Below are 20,998 nucleotides of genomic sequence, written 5' to 3'. Positions count from 1 at the left end.
GAAATTGAAATAAAAGCCACCTGCCTTAGAACAAGTGTGCTGGCAAGCAAATTACAATGGGACAAGATGGAGTTAACCTTCTGTAAAGTCAAAGCAATAAATCTCTCCAGAGTCTTATCCATCTTACTAGAATCATCTGCCGCTGGGGAAATTTACCTTTCACATATGTACATGAAAATACATGTATACGTGTATCTATACATGAATAGCTTCATTGCTCCAAATTTCAGCTTCTGCTGTCTTTTGTGTCATCTTAGAATCTCACTTTCCTTGATCTCAGGGAAACGTAAATTTAAGAGGCATACTTAAATGGTCATGTAATTCTTAGCCTCCATACTAGTAATGAAAACTAACTTTAAGTGCAATGCTGATGGTAATAAATGTGTGACTCCCTCAAATACAGAAGTTTACATCTTGTGGTATTTCATGCTGTACTCGTTTTTCTAGGTACTTTTAGGTAAAAGCCAATAATGGCTTTTCTCACAATCAGTTTGAGGACACAAATTAAGTTATTTATAATTTCTCCAACAAGCTGTATGCCGACAGATTACCACCGCCCTATTTTAACCAACCTTCAGGTGTTGGGAGGATGGAGGAGCTATCTCTACCAATCCCTGGATGGAAACAATAATGCTTTTACCGCCTCAATGAACAAATGCTGAGATTGAGACGAATGAGAACCTTAAAAGAGGAAAATACTTTGTATTGAATACAGATGCTCTTCGATTTACGATATTTCGACTTTATGATGGTGCGCAGCAGTCGAGTTGCTGCCTTACAATGAATGCAGTGCCGGAGGCCCAGGTTTGATCCTGACTACGGGTGCTGTCTGTACGGAGTTCGTACGTTCTCCCCGTGACCTGCGTGGGTTTTCTCCGAGATCTTCAGTTTCCTCCCACACTCCAAAGACGTGCAGCTATGTAGGTTAATTGGCTTGTTACATGTGTAAATTGTCCCTAGTGGGTATAGGATAGTGTCGATGTGCGGGGATCGCTGGTCGGCGTGGACCCTGTGGGCCGAAAGGGCCTGTTTCCGTGCTGTATCTCTAAACTAAATGCCAGCGAGCCGCAGCTCCCAGTCAGCCACGCGATAAGGTGTATTAAATGCATTTTCGACATAATATTTTCGATTTACAATGGGTTTATCAGAACGTAAGCCCATCGTAAGTCGAGGAGCATCTGTACCTTTAATTATATTTCCCACAATGTGGCAATAAGCGAAAAAGGGTAATTTCCTGAAGTAATCTGTGCTGTAATGTACCCATTTATCACCATTACTGAACAAATTTGAAAGTAATACATGTTTAATTTTAAAAGAAGCACATTCATAAACCACATTTCACAACCTCAGGATGTATTCGGGTACGTTTGAGCTTAAGAAATAATCATGACACACTTTAACACAGGAAAAACAGCAACCAATGTCGATATATCAAGCTTACACGACTAGCCAAATGAATTGCTCAGTAAAAATGAAACTGATTTGGAGATATTGATTAAGCAATATTCAGGTAACCAAGAATAATTAAACTATAACACTAAATCAAAACGAATACAGGAGACTGCAGACACTGGAATCTTGAGCAAAAAAATCAAAGTGCTGGAGGAACTAAGCAGATAAGGCAGCACCTGCAGAGGGAATGGTCAGACAGGTCTAATGGGTCTCAAGAAGGGCCCCGACTCGAAAAAGTCATCTGTCCATTCACTCCATAAGTGCCAACTGACCCGCTAAGGTCCTCTAGAATTATGTTGCTTGTTACGAAACCAAACTGCTGTAGTTGCTGAAATTCTGAAAAAAATAATCAAAATATCCAACCAGCAATACATATGGATAGAGAAAACAGATTTAACATTTCAGGTCACTTTAATGTTGACCTTTCATTGAAACTGGAAAAGTTAGAAATTTAGTAAGTCCAAAGGTGCAGAAAGGAGGGGGCTGAAGAGGACAGTGTTATTGGTGGTACTAACTGAACCAGGGAGGTAAAGTTGGATGATTAACAAAAAGCAGTTCTGGATTAAATCTCAAATTGCATTTGAGAGTATGGAACAGCAATCAGTATTCAGAGCAAGCCCAAGGTTGACTCAATTGATGGTTCCTTTGCCAATACCTCTTCCCATTTTGCTTCCTACTGCATTCCATTCACCCAACTTCTCCACCTTGATTAAATCATTCCTGAAAGGACTTCATTTCCAATGCAGTCGACAGGGCTTGCCTTCAATCCCATTTCCAGTGCTTTTGTTATCAGCCCCTCTCTTCTCACTCTGAAAAGGCATGATTAGCCTTATCTTTCACCATAGCCACTTTTACATTAATTGGACCTTCCATCATTTACATCACCTCTGATATGAAGCCACCTGCAGACAAATCTTCACTATGACTATCTGCATTCCCAGGGATAGGTCTTCCACAATGCTCCAAGCATTATTTCCCCTAATACAATAACACTCCTCTAACAATAATGGAGGGTCAAATATCTGTTCTATCACATCTTCTCTTACTGTTGATCAAGGAACCATACAATCCTTCAAGGTGCAACAGTAATTTAATTCTATATCTTCCAATTTAGTAAACGGCATCAGCACTTACAAAAATATTCTCTGCACAAAAGGGGAAATTAAGTGTGCACTGGGAGACTTTGTAGAAATATTCCAAAGTCCACAAGCTTCATAATGCCTGTCATTTTAATTATCCACTCTGCCCTCCTACACTGAGGCTCAAAATAAGCTTGTGAAACAGCAACTCAATTTCTAACATCATAGACTGCAGTCTCCAGGGCAACAATCTCGAATACCGGCCATTTCAGAATTGTATCCCTCTTTCAGAATTCAGCATTTCTTTACTCTCATCTTTCAGAATTCATCTCACCATATTTAGACCTGCACCAGACATACTGACAAATATTTTCCACCCTTTCTGCTGACAGAACCGCAAATTCATTCTACTGAGTGAAGTGCAAAGTCAGAGGGAGGGAAATGCAAAGTCAGAGGGAGGAAAGGGACAGGGAGGGCATGGAAAAAGAAGGGAGAGTGGGATAGTGGAAGAAATGGGTGTGTGCAGGTAAGAGAGAGAGAGAGAGAGAGAGAGAGAAATTTTAAGAATAAACTTAATATCTTTCGCAATAAAACAAATACAAATCTGATCTTTATCTACTGATTTTTGCAGTTGGGTTCAAAGTAATCCAATCCATAAAAGCAGAGAATGCAAAACAGAATACATCTGGTCATGTATGCAAGTTACGGTCAAATATATAGTGTAAATGAGATTTACAATCATCTTGCCAGGAATCAAGGGCCTGAACTATATGAGGAGATTGGGCAGGGCTGGGATTTTATTCCTTGGACTGACAGGCAATCTTATAGAGGGATATAAAACTATGAGAATAGGTAGCATGAATGCAAACAGACTTCTTCCCGGAGTAGGGGAATCAAGAACCAGAGGACATGGGTTTAAGGTGAGAGGGAAAAGTTTTAATAGGATCCTATGGGGCAACTTTTTCACTTAGATGGTAGTGATAAAACAGAATGAGCTGCTAAAGGAAGCAGTTGAGGCAGGTACGGAAACAACATTTAAAAGAAACTTGGGCAGGTACATAGATAGGAAAGATTTAGAGGGATGCGGACCAAAAATGGGACTAGCTTAGATGGGGCTTCTTGGTCCATGTGGATGAGTTGGATCGGTTTCTGCATTGTATGATTCTATTACCTGTTTTTTTTCTCCACAGTTTTGATTTGAAGTGAATCGCCGAAAAGGCATCACTTATTTTCAATGAATGTTTAATGGCACCTTCTCCCATTAATGATATTTTCAGTGGACTGAACTGAGGGAAATCAAGACCATGCATCTACATTTTCATCTGGAATGTTCTCTACTTCTTACCCCCCAAAAAAATAGTTAACTCCCCGAGCAGAATTCTGACACGCAAAGCCCAGTTCCCTGCCGTTCAATCCACTATCTATGCCAATACGGTAACATTGAGTGCTCTCATCTGGCAAAGTAACCTTTCAATCATGACATCTTGTCAATTGCCTTCTGGAAATCTAAAAACATTAATTACATCTACTGGTTCCCCTTTATCCATCATGTCTGTATCATCTTTAACAAATTTGTCAAACACCATCTCTTTTTTTACATTGGACATAGAGGGATATGGACCAGGCAGTCAAATGGGACACGCATAGATGGGGCACGAGGGTCGGCATGGACGAGTTGGGCCAAAGAGCGTTTCCATGCTAAATGACTATGTACGATCCAGCAAAATTTAATTTGTAAATTTGGGCGGCACGGTGGCGCAGCGGTAGAGTTGCAGCATTACAACGCCAGAGACACTTATTCGATCCAGACTACCGGTGCTGTGTCTGTACGAAGTTCATACGTTCTCCCCGTGACCGCGAGGGTTTTCTCCAAGATCTTCGGTTTCCTCCCACGCTCCAAAGACGTACAGGTGTGTAGGTTAATTGGCTTGGTGCATGTGTAAATTGCCCCTAGTGTGTAGGGGATAGTGCCAATGTGCGGGGATCGCTGGTCGGCTCGGACTGCCGAAGGGCCTGTTTCTGCGCTGTATCTCTAACTAAACACTAAATGTCAAATTTCTCTAGTGTGATGTGACCTTGAATAGGCAAAGCAATCATCTCTTACTTTCTACATTCCCTATATTTTGCAATTACTTGTATCCTCTCTTAATCAACATATGGAAATCTTGTTATCTGCAATCATTTGTTAGATGCACCTTGGAGAGAATTGCAAAGGATAAGCATTTATCATTTTTCATCAAAATATGTATTTGTTGAGATAACCTTTTTGCAGTTTATGTTTGGAGTCCTGATTACATAATTTGATGTGAATGTTAAATGATCTTATAAAAACGGATATTTTATGTTAAAACAAATAGGCTTTTGTCACACATTGTTTAGTTAATTCCAGGGCATAAATGAATCATTGATGATAAACACTAAAACTCGTCTTCAATTTCATCAAGAATCACATATTTAGAAAACAAACAGATGATACAAAATGCAGTAAAACTCCAATGATCCTCAGTCCAATAAGTCCAATAATTCAGAAATTCCAATTGTTCCTCTTATTACAAGATCTCTTGTTACCAAACCCCATTTGAAATTACTTGGTTTTGTGTCCCAAGGTTTGTCCAGTGTGCAATCTTAAAAAGTTAATTTTAAGTATGTCGGGAGTTTGAATTCAAATAACATTCAATAATCCAGACAATCTGCAAGTCTGTAACCAAAGTCCTGAGCACTGGAGTAACTCAGCGTGTCAGACAGCATCTCTGGAAATTCCAGCATCTGCATTTCATATCATATCATATCATATATATACAGCCGGAAACAGGCCTTTTCGGCCCTCCAAGTCCGTGCCGCCCAGTGATCCCCGTACATTAACACTATCCTACACCCACTAGGGACAATTTTTACATTTACCCAGCCAATTAACCTACAAACCTGTACGTCTTTGGAGTGTGGGAGGAAACCGAAGATCTCGGAGAAAACCCACGCAGGTCACGGGGAGAACGTACAAACTCCTTACAGTGCAGCACCCGTAGTCAGGATCGAACCCGAGTCTCCGGCGCTGCATTCGCTGTAAAGCAGCAACTCTACCGCTGCGCTACCGTGCCGCCCACGTTTCCTAGCTTCTCCTGAGCATGCTGGATTATCAGTAATGTGGACATCTTTTTTTCTATTATTAGTAAGCAAAAATTAGATTAACTGCATCATTTTATTGTTCAATTAATTGCTGCCTTAGCAATGCAATGATTCAAATATAAAAATCTGAAATTATGATCTCCATGTACAACACTTCTTAGATCTTGCCAAATAGAAAGTAAACTGTGGATTCCTCTCTAGCATAGAGTCCATGACCAACATCACATCCTATTCTCATCAACAAAGTGAAGATTGTACCACAATTCTGACTTTTGGTAGTTACCTTTTATCTGTTTAGGTTATGGGTTGGGGGGGGGGGGGGGGGGGGGGAGGAGAGTGATGGAAAACAAAACCTTAAATTGATGAGCGTTCAATGAAAACTTTTGTCCAGAACATGGCATATTTGACAAACATTCCACACGCCACTTTGAATTTCAGTCTTGTCACTGGCACACCATAGCTGCAGTTTATGCCATCTACTATACTTGCCAAGGTTTCAAAAACATTTCCCAAACTTGTAGCTTCTAAAAAATGTCCTCAGGGTATGTCTACTTTCTCTTTCCATTGGGGTTCTGTGAGCCCCACTGCTTCCTCACTAATTCCTGCTGCTCGCCTGCTCCCCTTGTTTCTTTCCTCTCCCACTGTTCTGCGCCCCTTCCCCCCTCACCCACCCACTCAATCCACTTCCACTGGCTTCCCAGTTTATTCCTCTTCTCCCCTTATCTTACACCCATGTCTTTTTTTTCATCATTTGGCTTTGTCTACCCATCTGCCAATAAAAACTCATATCTCCCCTATCAATTGCCAGTTCTTGTCCAGCCCCCACTTCTTTTGTCAGCTCCCCCATTGCCTGCCTACTTCTTCCAGAGATGCTGTCCGAGCTGTTGAGTTACCTTTTTATCGCTTCCTCTATGTGGACAGACAAGGCCAATGGGTAGAGGTGGACAAAATTAAAGTACTCAAGTTCCAATTCGGAACATCATTCATACTTTGAAATATAGGCATTCCTTGATCAACACTGGGCTTAAATTCTGGGTCACCTAAACTAATTATGTTGCATCATAAGAACACAAGAGGGATAAGTGGTTCAGGAAGGAGCCTTATACTTGGAAATGGGAAATAAACACGGGCAAATGATGCCCGTGTCCCATGATTTTTACATAATGACTTTAATTTATAGTTTCAATGAAAAGGGCCACATTCAACAGCCATACCCATAAACCTGGGTATGTTGTGGAATTACACGAGTTGAAAATTATGAGTATGTAATGGAATAAATTAGAAACATAGAAAGGAGGAGGCCATTAGGCCCTTCGAGCCAGCACCGCCATTCATTGCGATCACGGCTGATCATTCACAATCAATACCAATGCCTACCTTCTCCCCATATTCCTTGATTCCACTAGCCCTAGAGTTCCAACTAACTCTCTTTTAAATCCATCCAGTGAATTGGCCTCTACTGCCTTCTGTGGCAGAGAATTCCACAAATTCACAAGTCTGGGTGAAAAAGGCTAATTCTAACCTCAGTTTTAAATGGCATCCCCTTTATTCTTAGACTGTGGCCCCTGGTTCTGGACTCGCCCAACATTGGGAACATTTTTCCTGCATCTAGCTTGTCCAGTCCTTTTACAACTTTATGCATCTCAATAAGATCAACGCTCATCCTTCTAAACTCCAGTGAATACAAGCCCAGTCTTTCCAATCTTTCCTCTTATGACAGTCCCGCCATCGCAGGGATTAACCTTGTGAACCTACGCTGGACTGCCTCAATAGCAAGGACGTCCTTCCTCAAATTAGGAGACCAAAACTGCACACAATATTCCAGATACGGTCTCAACAGGGCCCGAAACAACTGCAGAAGGACCTCTTTGCTCCTATACTCAAATCCTCCTGTTATGAAGGCCAACGTGCTAATAGCTTTCTTCACTGCCTGCTGTACTTGCACACTTACTTTTAGTGACTGGTGTATAAGGACACCCAGGTCTCATTGCACTTCCCCTAATCTGACACCATTGAGATAATAATCTGCCTCCTTGATTTTGCCACCAAAGTGGATAACCTCACATTTATCTACATTATACTGCATCTGCCATGCATTTGCCCAATCACTCAATCTGTCCAAGTCACCCTGCAACCTCCTAACATCCTCTTTGCCGTTCACACTGCCAACCAGCTTTGTGTCATCTGCAAACTTACTAGTGTTACTTCTTATTCCATCATCCAAATCATTAATATATATTGTAAATAGTTGCGGTCCCAGCACCGAGCTTTGCAGCACTCCACTCGACACTGCCAGCCATTCTGAAAAGGACCCGTTTATTCCAACTCTTTGCTTCCTATCTGCCAACCAATTCTCTATCCAATGCTCCCCCTCCCCCCATTCGTAACAAGGATAGAGCCCCCCTTGTCCTCACCTTCCACCCCATCAGCCAGCGTAGATAACAAATTATCCTCCAACATTTCCGTCACCTCCAACGGGATCCCACTACTGGCCACATCTTCCCATCTCCTCCCCTTTCTGCTTTCCGCAGAGACTGTTCCCTCCGTAACTCCCTGATCCACTCGTCCCTTCCTACCCAAACCACCCCTTCCCCAGGCACTTCCCCCTTGCAAACGCAGGAGATGCAACACCTGTCCCTTTACCTTCCCCCCTCGACTCCATCCAAGGACCCAAACAGTCTTTCCAGGTGAGGCAGAGGTTCACCTGCACCTCTTCCAACCTCATCTATTGTATCCGCTGTTCCAGATGCCAACTTCTCTACATCGGCGAGACCAAACGCAGGCTCGGCGATCGTTTCGTTCAACACCATCGCTCAGTCCGCCTTAACCAACCTGATCACTTCAACTCCTCCTCCCACTCCCAATCTGACCTTTCTGTCATAGGCCTCCTCCAGTGTCATAGTGAGGCCCACCGCAAATTGGAGGAACAGCACCTCATATTTAGCTTGGGCAGCTTACAGCCCAGTGGTATGAACATTGACTTCTCTAACTTTAGATAGCTCCTCTGTCCCTCTCTTCCCCTCCCCCGTTCTCCTACTGTCTTCCTGTCTCCGCCTATATCCTTTCTTTGTTCCGCCCCCCCCCTAACATCAGCCTGAGGAAGGGTCTCGACCCGAAACGTCACCCATTCCCTCTCTCCTGAGATGCTACCTGACCCGCTGAGTTACTCCAGCATTTTGTGATACCTTCAATTCTCTATCCATGTCAATACCCTACCCCCAATACCATGTGCTCTAATTTTGCTCACCAATCTCCCATGTGGGACCTTATCAAAGGCTTTCTGAAAGTCTAGATACACTACATCCACTGGCTCTCCTTCATCCATTTTACTTGTCACATGCTGAACAAATTCCAGAAGATTAGTCAAGCAGGATTCCCCCCTTCATAAATCCATGCTGACCTGGACCAATCCTTTTACTGCTATCCATATGCGCCGTTATTACCTCTTTAATAATTGACTCCAGCATCTTCCCCACCACCGATGTCAGGCTAACTGGTCTATAATGCCCTGTTTTCTCTCTCGCACCTTTCTTGAAAAGTGGGATAACATTAGCTACCCTCCAATCCACAGGAACTGATCCTGAATAAATTGAACATTGGAAAATGATCACCAATGCATCCACGATTTCTAGAGCCACCTCCTTGAGTACCCTGGGATGCAGTCCATCAGGCCCTGGAGATTCATCTGCTTTCAGTCCCATCAGTCTACCCAATACTATTTCTCGCCTAATGCAAATTTCTGTCAGTTCCTCTGACTCCCTAGATCCTCCATCCTCTAGTATATCTGGGAGATTGTTTGTGTCTTCCTTAGTGAAGACACATCCGAAGTACCTGTTCAACTCTTCTGCCATTTCCTTGTTACCCATAATAATTTCACCCATTTCTGAATTCAAGGGACCTACATTTGTCTTTACTAATCTTTTTCTCTTAACATACCTAAAAAAGCTTTTACTGTCCTTCTTTATATTCTTGGCCAGCTTCCCCTCGTACTTCATCCTTTCAGCGGGTATTGCCCGCTTAGTTACCTTCTGTTGTCCTTTGAAAGTTACCCAGTCCTCTGGCTTCCTGCTGCTCTTTGCTATGTTATACATCTTTTCTTTTAGTTTTATTCCATCCCTAACTTCCCTTGTCAGCCACAGTCCCCTCTTACTCCCATTAGAATCTTTCTTCCTCTTTGGAAGGAAATGATCCTGCATCTTTTGGATTATGTTCAGAAATTTCTGCCATTGCTGTTCCACTGTCATTCCTGCTAGGATCCTTTTCCAGTCGACATTGGCCAGCTCCTCTCTCATGCCTTCTTAGTCCCCTTTGTTCAACTGCAACACTGACACTTCTGATTTAAGCTTCTCCCTCTCAAATTGCATATTAAAACTAATCATATTATGGTCACTACCACCAAGTGGTTCCTTTTCCTTGAGTTCCCTTATTAAATCTGGTTCATTGGACAACACTAAATCCAGAATTGCCTTCTCTCTGGTAGGCTCCAGTACAAGCTGCTCAGAGAATCCATCCACAAACTCCCTTTCTTGGGGTCCAGAACCAACCTGATTTTCCCCAATCTGCCTGCATATTGAAATCCCCCATAACCACAGTGGCATTACCTTTGCTACATGCCAGTTTTAACTCCTGCTGTAACTTACACCCTATATCCGGGCTACTGTTTGGGGGTCTGTAGATAACTACCATTAGTGTCTTCTTACCTTTACAATCCCTCAACTCTATCCAGTGACTCTACATCTTCACTCCCTATGTCACCCCTCAGATGGGACTGAATTTCATCCCTCACCAACAGAGCTACCCCACCTCCTCTCCCCACCTGCCTGTCCTTTCTATAGGACGTATAACCCCACGATAGACAAAAAGCTAACAGTGGGATGGGCAGCATCTCTGGAGAGAAGGAATGGGTGACTTTTCAGGTCATCATCATCATCATATATATACAGCCGGAAACAGGCCTTTTCGGCCCTCCAAGTCTGTGCCGCCCAGTGATCCCCGCACATTAACACTATCCTACACCCTCTAGGGACAATTTTTTTTACATTTACCCAGCCAATTAACCTACATACATGTACGTCTTTGGAGTGTGGGAGGAAACCGAAGATCTCGGAGAAAACCCACGCAGGTCACGGGGAGAACGTACAAACTCCTTACAGTGCAGCACCCGTAGTCAGGATCGAACCTGAGTCTCTGGCGCTGCATTCGCTGTAAAGCAGCAACTCTACCGCTGCGCTACCGTGCCGCCCCAGGTCGAGACTGGATAAATTAGAAACACGAGAATGAGTTGGGTAGAATATACAAGTAAGCAAAAATTGGCTAATGAAATTTACCATAAAAAATTAATGTGAAAAAGAACAAACACATGCTTTAATGCACTTCCTCCTGCACTTGTTGCTTTAGCGCATATGGTACAGGTCGACAATTCACAGGTCTCACACCTTGCTTAAGTCGAATGTGTGCAGAGCACCCCATTATTCCAGTGTAACTGTCGGCAAATATTTCTGCATGTTTGCTTATGACATTTTCAAGATGTGATTTTGACAAATCAATGCCGAAAATGTTTTTCCAGTCTAACTTTATTCTACTCAGCCAATCCTTTCCAAGGAGGGTTGGTTTGTAGCTGGCTACTATGATGGGCAGTGTTACTGACTGACCATTATGCTGAACTTTACAGTTCATTTGTCCATGTCTCCAAAACTTCGCCCGAGTAGGTTCTCAGCATGTCCTTACTCTCAAGACAATGGTGTCTGTGGGAACTTTGTTTCGTACAGGTCTTTGCTCATGACCGAACAATCTGCTGCTGTGTCAATACACATATCGATGAACTGTTCATTAATCAATAGTTTAGTTCGAAAGTCCTTGCCTTGGCTGGTTGTAGGCTTATCGATGTCGGTTGCATAAATGGTGTACAACCCAAGTTCATTTCCATCTGGGTTCATCTCCAAGTTGTGAACTCCTTTCTGGTGTTGTCGCTTGTTTCCTGCTTTAAGCTTAACCCGACATGCTGAGGCGATATGGCCTTTTTTCTGGCAGTTCTAGCACTTGGACGTTTTGAACGGACAAAATTGGGATGAGTGATTACCGTTGCAACGATAACAAACGGCTGAACTCGGCTCCCCGCCATGGTTTTGGTTTAGCGCCTTTTGGTTTGGCCAGAGGCACTGCTTTGTGACTGTAAACGGCCACTGCAGCCTGTGGTGGACGAAACTCGCGAGCATTCTTTGATGCCATCTCCATTGTGGTAGCAATCTTGCATGCTTTCTCGAATGTAAGATCTGGAGTGTTCATGAGTTTGGACTGAATTCGTTCATCCACTGGACCACAAACAAATCTGTCACGTAGTGCGCGTTCGAGAAAGGTTCCAAAGTTACAGTGTAAAGTTAAGTTTTTCAAGGCAACAATGTACTCACTGATTGTCTCATTCTGATTTCTAGTGCCAAATTTATAGCTTTCTGCAATTACCAGAGGCTTTGGGTTGAAGTGCTCCTCCAACTTTTTCATAATGTCATTCAGGCACGTCCTTTGCCTTTATGGACACAAGGAGATTCACGAGTATTGGACAACAAAGGGGGATGTTTTATAGACATCAAGTGTAATGTCTGTTATACAGTGAACAAATTAATGACATCTTGGATGTGTAGGAAAGAACTGCAGATGCTGGTTTAAATCGAACGTAGACACAAAATGCTGGAGTAACTCAGCGACACAGGCAGCATCTCTGGAGAGAAGGGATGACATCTTGGAGCTCGGTCTCCTTCTGTAAACGTACACGTGTTAAATGCATGTTGTGAAACAATGCTTGAAATTGAGAGGACTTGGTTCTGGAGTGGAGAAAAAAAATAGGTTGAAAGGTTTGCCATTTGTCCTGCAGCAGGAGCATGTTGGAGGTGAAGTGCAATATATCAGCAAGAAAAACTGATAAAAGTATCTGGGCAATGACACAGCCTTGCGCAGTACCAGTCAACACTGACTGGGTCTGTTCGGGACCAGTTGTAAGCATCATGAAGCAGGTGCGAGTTGGAAATAAATTTCTGTAAGCAGACAAATTTGGAGAAAATGCCTCATCGTCCCTCATGATGTTGAGTTTTGAAAGATCGAAATAAGCCATGTGCAGTGTTCAATGCTTTTATGTCTGTTTCTCAGAGTTGCCTTGCAATGAAATTCACATCCATAGTGTTTCTGGGTAGATGTAGATAATTCTTCAGTCACTGAAAGGAAGCAATTGGAGGCAACTGACAATGACGTTCCCCATGGCTATCAACAGGGAAATCTTCCAGTAATTACAAGAAGCAAATAACTGTCCTTTTAAGATGATCACAATAACTGCATCTTGGCCTGTACACCTTTTACCAGATATGAAAGAAAAAGTTGTGAACTTTGCTACAATTGCTGAAAATGTAGAATGATCTTTTGGGATGACAGTGAGAAGCAACTCAATTCATCAGGAGAAAAACCCAAGTTTAAACAGCAGGAGGAGGGCACATCACCCAAACTAATTATCCGCATTATCAAGCACCACCGACGGCAGAATATGCAGATGCTACCCGGGCATCATCAGCAACCTCGGCATTGGAATAGAAGCAAGTCACTCACAGTTGCAAGAATCTCAGAGATTTAGATATACAGCATGGAAACATGCCCATCATCCCAACTTATCCATGCCAACTGAGACGTTCACCCGAGCCAGTCCCATTTGCCTTACATTCCGTCTAAACCTTTATTAACCCTCTAAACTGCCAAAGCAAATCGTTCAATAAAGTCATATTTTCTTCAAATGGTTTTTCATCCATGGAATGGCATTTATTTTATTTCTCTAACTATCCCCAGACAATGTCAAAGTTACTAAGAATCAATTGCAATGTGGGCCTGAAGTCAAATAAATACCAAGCCAGATGAGGATGACAGATTTCCATCCATGAATCCATGAATCACATATGTGAACTAGATGAGCAGTTTCACAATCATTAATGTTACTAGCTTTTTGGTTCAAATTTAAATCTAATTTAATTCTATTTAAATATTTAATTAATTAAATGTATACTTATTAATTTAAACATTTTAATTCCCCAATTGTTTGGGAGGGTTTCCTATTTTGCTACCCTTTCATGCATAACAGTCAACTCAAACCTTATCTCCAAACAAATGCAATTTTCAGACCAAACCTCGAGAGAATTTTCCCCTCCCAAGCAAAACTAGAAAAAGTTCTATTGATGTGTCAGTGTATGTTCTGATCCTACAAAGTGTCAATACTGCTATTCTCACCATACAACTCACCCACCTTCTGCCTCTTGCAATGGCAATTTCAAAACAAAATAAATAATCTATAAACAGATTTCAGTGAAACTGCAAGCACAACTATCTGGAAACTACAAAAACAGCAAATATAAAATCATACAATTGATTGCAGCATTCCATTTCAAGTAATTGCTCTCAATCATTATTACCAAAAGGCCAGTTTTCAAAACAAAATCAAAAATGTCCAGATCACCACATACATATTTGTCCAAATGAAATTGTACAAAACTTACGAACCAGGAAATGTCCAAGAATTTCATTTGACAACACATTGTCAGTCCCTTTCTAATAAGCTAATCCATGTCTTCTGCAATAATTTGACAAATGTTTATCTTTTATATAAAAGGGTGTGATTATCTTTTATATAATTTGTATGTTCTTTCAACCATCAGACGGGATAAAAATTTATTTCATAGGGAGTCAACTGTCCACTGTGTTGCCACGTTGGTGTAATTGGCTTTTCCAAATATATTCCATCAGATTAGTATTTTCATTCTAAACAAATTAAAAATCACTAAAATGCCCATTTCAAGATGGTTAACGCAATTAGGGGCCAGGACATAAAACCACTTAAACTTTGCTGTTATGGTTTGGACAATATCATATAATTCCTTCAATGGGTTATTGCTACACAGTCCTGTAACATAATGATGCATTCATAGCCTGTAAATATAAGATGTAGGCAACTAAAACAAACAAACCAAGGTTACAAAGACGAAAGTGAACTAGCCACTTGCCTCTCTACAGTGAGAACAGCAGTTCCAGTGTCAAGGCCAACATTCAAAGTTGTGTTTAATATAAGTTAGGATACATTTTACCACGCAGCAGAGCACCCATGCATCCGAATCATAAAACCTTGACCACGACAGCCAGTAAATATCTTGACTGGGAGGGTTTCCGAAGTAACCCGAACATGACTGCTTGCACACCAGGTGCGGCGTGGCTGCCAACCACAGCTTCGGAAACGAATTCGAAGGGAAACGGCGCTGGAAGAGATTTATTTGTAAAGGAAGCTTCCTCACATTTAGTAAGCGACACTTGAGAATCGGGCTCCAAGAACCAGACTGTGCAGGAGAACGGGACGGGATTGGGAGTAAAGAGCATGGCCAGCGAATACAACGTTAATTCCAGTCCGTCATGGGAAAAGTGAAGTAAGATTTCAATTAATAATAATAAAAATGAAAAACGATTCTCACTATCTGGCTTATACGAGGGGGAGGGAGAGAGAGAGAAATAAGATGGTTAGAAATGGGGGGGGGGAGAGAAATATGGTTAGAAATGGGGGGAGAGAAACATGGTTAGAAATGGGGGGGAGAGAGAAATATGGTTAGAAATGGGGGGGGGGAGAGAAATATGGTTAGAAATGCGGGAAAAAATATGGTTAGAAATGGGGGGAGAGAAATATGGTTAGATTGGGGGGGGGGAAGAGAAATATGGTTAGAAACGGGGCGGGGGTGAGGGAAACGTGGGTAGGAAACATGATTAGAAATGGGGTGAGAAACGTGGTTAGAAGTGGGGGTGGGAGAGAAACATGGGGTGGGAGAGAAACATGGGGCGGGAGGAAATAACATGATTAGAAAAGGAGTGAGATAGGGAGCATGTCTTTTAAGTGCAAAGGTGTTTGGTGGGGTGGGGGGGGGGTCTCCACAGAGATATTCCATGGGGTATTGTTGCCCAGGAGCCCACCTGGCCCTTTCTCCCTCAGGCCGAAGCCGCACCGCCATCCCAGCACCGTGTGTCAGGATGCAAGAGTCCACCCCCCTCCCCTTTCCCTCCTCCTCTCATCCACACCACGCCCGGCCACACAACCCTGGATAATCTTCAACACAAACAGAACAAATTCCAGCAACCATTTATATATTTTAAAAAATGGGAGGATTAAAAAAAAACAAAAAACCCCACCAACCGCAACCAGTAGCTGCGGATGATTGAAATCAAAACCTGGCACGGCAATTCTTTTTATAAAAGAAACTGCACCAGGATCGAGAATACAAATAAAATGAAATGTGTCCTCTTCCCCCCACACGCACACACACAAATAAATATCCTCAATGTTTTCCAACTCACCAGGGAGGGAGAATTCCAGCGATCCCCGCATCCGCCGTGACAGTGAGTGTCTCTCTGCCGGTTCGTCTCTCGCTCCCTCGCCTCGGAAAGGTGGGGAGGGGAGAGGAGGGGAGGGGAGGGGTGCAAGTCGACTGCGTTTATTTGTTTATTCCTCCTCTTCCCGACCCAGTCGCCGTCCCGTGCCTCCTCTTTCCAGAACCGTGTGAGCTGATCTCCGCCTCCGTTCGTGCCTTCTCCTCCTCCTCCTCCTCCTCCTCCGTTCGCTTTCAGCCGGGGCCCCGCAGCCCAGCCCGGCCGCCGCCGCCGCCGCCGCCGCTCGACTGCCCGCCTCAGCTCGGCTCGGCCTCGGCCCCCACTCACTCACACACGAGAGAGAGAGCGCGCGCACACACACACAGGCTCGCTCCCGCCCGCCAGCCAGCGCCGTCTCCCTCTCCCTCGCCTCGTCTCGCGCTGTGCGTTCGTTCGTCCACCAACGGCTCGTTTGCTCGAGCCCCCAACCGCCGCCACCGCCGCCGCGGCGCGCGCTCTCCCTTTCTCCCTTTCTCCCTCCCGCTGTTTCTGTTTCTTCTCCTCCTCCTCCACCACCTTCTTCCAGCCGTCGTCGCTCCTGCTACTCCGCCGCCATCTTCCTTACATAACACGAACGAGTGACTTGGTTAAAACAAATACACAGAGAGAGAGAGAGAGAGAAGGCAGGGAATTTTTAAAAAAAAGGAGGAGGAGGAGGAGGTCAGGGGGTGGGTAGGATAAAACTCCACTCGCACCTCGACTCTCTCTCTCTCTCTTTCCATTCAAACGCCACCCGCAGGACTCTCCTATTTACTGCACGGATCTCGTCCCTTCACCACTCCTCCTGCATTGGGATGACTCGATTCCCAAGAGGGGAGGGGAGGGGAGGGGGGTTGTTGCTGCTGTTGTTGAGAGCATTTCTGGATTGACGAGGAGAATACTCTTTTTTTCCAGTCAAGAGAGTTGCGAGATTATTAAAGGGATAGATGCAGGAAACATGTTCCCGATGTTGGGGGAGTCCAGAACCAGGGGCCGCAGTGTAAGAATAAAGGGGGAGGCCATTTGGAACTGAGATGAGGAAAAACTTTTTCACCCAGAGAGTTGTGACTCTGTGGAATTCTCTGCATCAGAAGCCAGTGGAGGCCGATTCACTGGATGTATTCAAAAGAGAGTTAGACAGAGCTATTTGGGCTAGCGGAATCAAGGGGGGTATGGGGAGAAGGCAGGAACGGGGTACTGATTGTGGATGATCAGCCATAATCACATCGAATGGCGGTGCTGGCTCGATGGACCTACTCCTGCACCTACTGTCTATGTCTATGTATTAGATTCATGGATTCCCTACCTGCAAAAAAAAACAGCTGTACCCTAATTTTAAAAGAAGAGTTGGGCAGTGGCTGGAGGGTGAGTAATTTGCAGAATCACAGACAAAATAAAACCTGGAATCAAATACCAAACTCTGTTATTCCTCAGAGACAGACACAAGAACTCGCTGGTTCTCTGGATGTAGCATATTACAGAGGAGATCCCCAAATTGTTTCTTAATGATGAATCATAAAACAGAAACAATTTTTTTTTCTCTATCCATGTCTACTGCCTATTTATTACAGCAATCCCGAGGGACCAAACTTCCTGGTTTCTTCCATCTGCCGAGTCTCCGTTCTAACCTCTGCTTCCTCTTCTGTTACTTAGCCTCTATTTTCCCTGCATGCTAAGATAAGTGGGTTTTTTTAATCAATAGACTTTTAATTTAGAGAAAAAATTGAACGATCTGAAATTCCTTTGAAAGCAATGAATTCTTAACAACTTAAAAATGTCGGTCAGCTGTTCTTTAAAATGTAATACTATTTGAGCAGTGGATCTGAAGTCCGCCTTCCTGCAGAGGACTTTAGCCATTCCAACTACATGAGTATATATACGATCATGTGGTTGTCCCATGTATTCAAATCAAGTGTTAGCATAAGGTCCCATGGCGCCTGCAGCTAGTGGATAATTGGTAAAGTGTAAGTCACATTTTGAGGTTATAAATTTTGGAGAAATAATCCACAGCAACATGGGTATCATAAAATACTCGTTACACAAATTAAGTTTTAAGACTGCTATAAATCACAGCTAGTTCACTCTCAGGAAGAAAAATTGTTCCTCTACCCATGTTGTCTTAGTACAAATATATGAAGTACTTTAAAATCACACACAGCATTGCACAATAGGGGAAACAAGAGATATAGACGATGATTACTCCAGCTTTTTCTGTACATCATTGTCTATATCTCTCATTTCCCTTATCCCTAACCAGTCTGAAGAAGGGTCTCGATCCAAAACGTCACCCATTCCTTTTCTCCAGAGATGCTGTCTGTCTCGCTGTTACTCCAACTTTTTGTGTCTATCTTCGGTTTAAACCAGCATCTTCAGTTCCTTTCTGCACATTGCACAATACAGAGTTGACACAAAGTCTAACCTTCTTGTGGTGAAATAGAAAACATGGCATATCCAGACAAAGGCATACATTCATTGCATTGTCCCATTTTAAAGTCATACATTCTGCTTTGTTTATATTTCTGTGACGAGTAACAACAACTGATGTTATATCGTAACGTTTTTCTAAATCAAATATCCGAGAGGGTTTTGCATTTATCAAGACATCTGACCAGGAATGGGTGATAAATTATGAAAATCAATTAATAACCAGGTCAAAGGAATGGCTTTTGAAAGAAAGAAAAAAACCGATAGCAATGCAAAACGATTCAGATAATTTAAAAATACGATGACAAATATTATGACTTCCCCACTGACTAAGATTGTGAAGAAGATTCAAGGCATGACCTTCATCTGTGCCTTAAACTTCCATAATTCCATGAAGGTCGTGGGTGAATGCAGATACAATCTGAGTGTCTGAAGCAATAAGTAATCGATTTTAGCCTTGGTGATTTCAGATGAAGGAGACAAACTCAAAATGTAAGTCATGTACACCAGCCAAATCTTGGCAAGCTGTAAATAATCTTTCCAATCTATTATGCACAGAAACATTTCCACTTTTATGGAAATATATTCAATACTGTTTTATATAATGTATTAAACATTTCTGTACATGTATAACCCATCTTATATTTTGTAATATTTTTTGATTCACTATTAGTATGGAAATATGTCAGTACTTCCTAATTTCTAATTGAAATATCCATGCAACAACTTCTATGCCATCTTGTCATGATATTCACAAAATATTCTAAAAGTGTTTCCTGGTTAATTTTGAAAGTAATTATTTTCTCCTAATTTTCTGGTATCCGTAATACAAATTAACCAAAATTGTAAAATGAGAGAAGTGACCAAACAATCTGCTTTGGTGAAGTTCGTTGGGGTGTAAATATTAACCTGAATACTGGGGCATTGAGTATAAGAGTCACATTTCAACAAGAATATAGAAGCTCCAGGGAGGGTGCAGGCCATTAGCTACAAGGAGAGGTTGGACAAACATGGATTACTTTCCTGGAGGCTGAGGGGAGACCTGATACAAGCTAAAAAAATTATGAGAGACACATTTAAACAGGGTAAACATTCAGAATCTGTTTCCTCAGCTGGAAATGTCAAATACGAGAGGGCAGTGTTTCAAGGTAAGGGGAAAAGTGTAAAGAAATATGTGGAGCAAGTTTTTTTTAATTTTATTTACGTTTTTTTTTAAACACAGAGAGTGGTGGGTGCCTGGAACACACTGCCAGGAGTAGTAGTGAAAGCAGACACGAGAGTGGCATTTAAATGCCCTTGCCCTTAGACAAGCACACGGTCATGCAGGGAATGGAGGGATATCGATCATGTGCAGGCAGAAGGAATTCATTCAGTTTTTCATCATGTTCGGCACAGACATTGTGGGCTTATAGATCTGTTTCTGTGTTGTACAACATATCGGGAGAGCTACACCATCATCAAGTATGCCGACCATTCCATCCCTCGCTCACATGCCAGCCAGTCTGATTATCTCTCAGTACTGCTCCTGCCAGTGTATGGACAGAGATTGAAAAGCGAGGCACCAACAAAAAGAGTAGCATAGTATTGGACGGTAGAAGCTCAGGGTCTACTTAATTCAATTATACCTTATTGTCACATGTACCTAGATGCAGTGAAATGTTTTGGTTTACATAAAACCTGGTAAAATCATACAGCAGACCTCAACTAGGCAGTACACATGTGTCGGCATGTTTCTGCTGCCGACAAAGCTACAAAAGTTCACTGAACAGCTATTTTCTGTCTGCCACCACAATTGGCAGCAGGCGAACCTTTCATTCTCGTCAGCCCCTCATTCTCATCAGCCCCTCCTCGCTGTCGGCCAAAGGATTGACGCAAAGTGCTGCTCCCAAGATGGCTTTTTATTCTAAGATGTACTTTTTTTTAAAACATGGTTTTACCCCCCCCCATCTGTTGTGGATGGATCCCTCACCCACGTCTCCTTTGTGTCCCATAGTGCAGCTCTCACCACTCTTTCCCCAGACGGACCAGTGTTCACCTGGTCCTTACCTTTCACCCCACCAGCCTCCCCATCTAACACCTCAATCTCCAACATTTCCACCACCGTCAATGTGATCCCACCATCAGTCACATCTTCCTATCCATAGCCCTTTCTGCAGAGACCCCTCCCTCCTCAGCTCCTTAGTTCACTCATCCCTACCCACCCAAACCACCTGTTCCCCAAGTACTTTCCCCTGCAACCGCAGGAGATGCAACATCTATCCCTATACCTCCTCCCTCACATCCATCCAGAGACCCCAGTAGTTCTTCCAAATGAGACGGACGTTCACATGCTCCTCCTCAAACCTTATCTACTGCATCTGGTGTTCCCAATGTGGCCTTCTTTATGTCAGTGAGACCAAGCTTAGACTCAGCGACCATTTTGCCGAACATTTGCGCTTAGTTCACTGAGGCCTGCTGGTTCTCACTGTTGCTAACTATTTTAACTCCCCTTCCCATTGATGGATAGTTTT

The 20,998-nt window shown here is 42.9% G+C and overlaps 2 protein-coding genes across 8 annotated transcripts in view; one reads left to right on the top strand and one right to left on the bottom strand.

The window, feature by feature from the left end:
* The window catches only part of ptpra (protein tyrosine phosphatase receptor type A), a 133,982-nt gene extending 117,173 nt beyond the window's left edge, over positions 1 to 16,809 (bottom strand). For all 7 annotated transcript variants that reach the window (XM_078409625.1, XM_078409781.1, XM_078409847.1 and 4 more), the window contains exon 1: positions 16,014 to 16,809. The gene's annotated coding sequence lies outside the window, so the exon portion shown is untranslated. The remainder of the gene's footprint in view (positions 1 to 16,013) is intronic.
* mavs (mitochondrial antiviral signaling protein) overlaps positions 14,991 to 20,998 on the top strand; it is a 74,113-nt gene continuing 68,105 nt past the window's right edge. The window contains exon 1 of the mRNA XM_078409316.1: positions 14,991 to 15,097. The gene's annotated coding sequence lies outside the window, so the exon portion shown is untranslated. The remainder of the gene's footprint in view (positions 15,098 to 20,998) is intronic.

This window comes from Rhinoraja longicauda, chromosome 1 (assembly GCF_053455715.1).
Source record: "Rhinoraja longicauda isolate Sanriku21f chromosome 1, sRhiLon1.1, whole genome shotgun sequence".
Taxonomy (NCBI): domain Eukaryota; kingdom Metazoa; phylum Chordata; class Chondrichthyes; order Rajiformes; family Arhynchobatidae; genus Rhinoraja; species Rhinoraja longicauda.
Note: the sequence above shows the minus strand (reverse complement) of the source record. Positions and strands in the feature narration are given on the sequence as shown.